Source organism: Cebus imitator, unplaced genomic scaffold, assembly GCF_001604975.1.
Source record: "Cebus imitator isolate Cc_AM_T3 unplaced genomic scaffold, Cebus_imitator-1.0 Scaffold266, whole genome shotgun sequence".
Lineage (NCBI taxonomy): Eukaryota > Metazoa > Chordata > Mammalia > Primates > Cebidae > Cebus > Cebus imitator.
In genome coordinates, this window is record NW_016107581.1 from 1,945,387 (window position 1) to 1,947,463 (window position 2,077).

Genomic DNA, 2,077 nt, shown 5'->3' on the forward strand with positions numbered 1-2,077 from the left:
TAAGCAAAAAGAAAGATTAAAAGTTTTTTTTTTTTTTTTTGGAAATGGAGTTTGCTCTTGTTGCCCAGACTAGAGTGCAATGGTGTGATCTCAGCTCACTGCAACCTCAGCCTCCTGGGTTCAAGCGATTCTCCTGCCTCAGCCTCCTGAGTAGTTGGGATTACAGGCAAGCGCCACCACGCCCGGCTAATTTTTATATTTTTGATAGAAACAGTGTTTCAGCATGTTGGCCAGCTGGTCTTGAACTCCTGACCTCAGGTGACCCACCCACCTTGGCCTCCCAAAGTGCTGGGTTGACAAGCTTGAACCATGATGCATGGCTTTTCAAAGATGTTTTTTGAGGCACACACACACCCAGAATAAGGTGTGCAAGGATAGTGCAGTAATGAAACTGGTGAGATGGTACCTCTCCACAGAGCTGCTTGAGTGTCCTGACAACATGGCAGCCAGCTTCCCCCAAAGCAAGTTATCCAAGATACCATGGTGGAAGTTGCAATGCCTTTTGTGACCTAGTCTCAGATTTCTTTTTCTGTCACTTCTGTTACATTCCTTTGATCCTATAAGCCATACCTGATTCAGGAGGGAGGAGACTACACAAAGATGTGACCACTGGGTGGCGGGAATCATTGGTCGCCATCTTGGAATCTGTCTGCCGCAATCGGGGGCTGATATCACATGCAGTTAGAATAACTGAAACTCATCCAGCCCCAATTGTCTGGGACTCTGATTTATCTTTCAAAGCTGTGGCTGAAATGTTCCCCAGTCACCAATGATACTACTGACGGCCCCTGGGGGACCACACTGCTGTGTTCCCGGTGACCTCCCTGCCTTGATGCGTCCAGCCAGTCATCCTAATGTCCCCTCTGGCTTTGTGCTTGTGTGTCTGCACAACTGCTGTTAATTTAAATGAAACAAAGATCCTCCCTGTGTTTGAATGCAGAGAAGACAGAGTTGTGGGTTTTATTTTACCTTTTTTACAAAGGGAAAAGAGCGTGATGCATACTAACGATCCTCTGCTGGCTCGACAAAGATATCTTCTAAGTATGCCTTTGGAATTCAGAGCTGGATTACAGGCGTGATTACCAGATTTGAGAAGTAGGAGGTATGGTTATCCTGGGGTGAAGGGAATGAGAATGAGGACTTCTGGGATGAGGGATGGGGATGGGCTCCTGGGAGGCTGGGAATGTTCTTTTTTTTTTTTTAATTTGGTTGCAGGATAACTGATGTGTCCATTTGGAATTAATTCATCAAGCTGTACACTTCTGAAACGTGGTGTCTTTTTGCGTGTTTGTTTTTGAGACAGAGTCTTATTCTGTCACCAGGCGGGAGTGCAGCGGCGCAACCTCGGCTCACTCAGCCTCCGCCTGCTGGGTTCAAACGATTCTCCTGCCTAATCCTCCTGAGTAGCTGGGACTACAGGTGCACGCGACCACGCCCAGCTAATTTTTGTATTTTTAGTAGAGACGGTGTTTCACCGTGTTGGCCAGGATGGTCTTGATCCCTTGACCTCGTGATCTGCCTGCCTCAGCCTCCCAAAGTGCTGGGATTACAGGCGTGAGCCACCTCGCCCGGACTTTTCTTTTTTGAGACAGAGTCTCACTCTGTCCCCAAGGCTAGAGTGCAGTGGTGCAATCTCAGCTCACTGCAGCCTCTGCCTCCCGGTTCAAGCGCTTCTCCTGCCTCAGCCGCCTAAGTAGCTGGGATTACAGGCGTTGTGCTGTCTTATGTTTGTACAGTGTAACCCAATAAAAACTATAAAAAATGTAATTGACTAGAAAACAAATAAGATAACAATTTAGAGTCAAAGACTTTTTAGGAACAGAACTATCCAGTGGTTAAGAGCCTGGGCTGTCTATATTTGAATCCCAGTGTGCCTCCAAGGCTGGGTAGCTTTGGGTAAGTTACTCAAATTCTCTGTCCCTCGAGTTGTATGAAATGAAGATAACACCTACGTCTACCTTAAACAATGAGAAACTGGAAATATGATTAAGAATTGAGTTTAGGCCGGGCGTGGTGGCTCACACCTGTAATCCCAGCACTTTGGGAGGCCGAGGCGGGTGGATCACGAGGTCAAGAG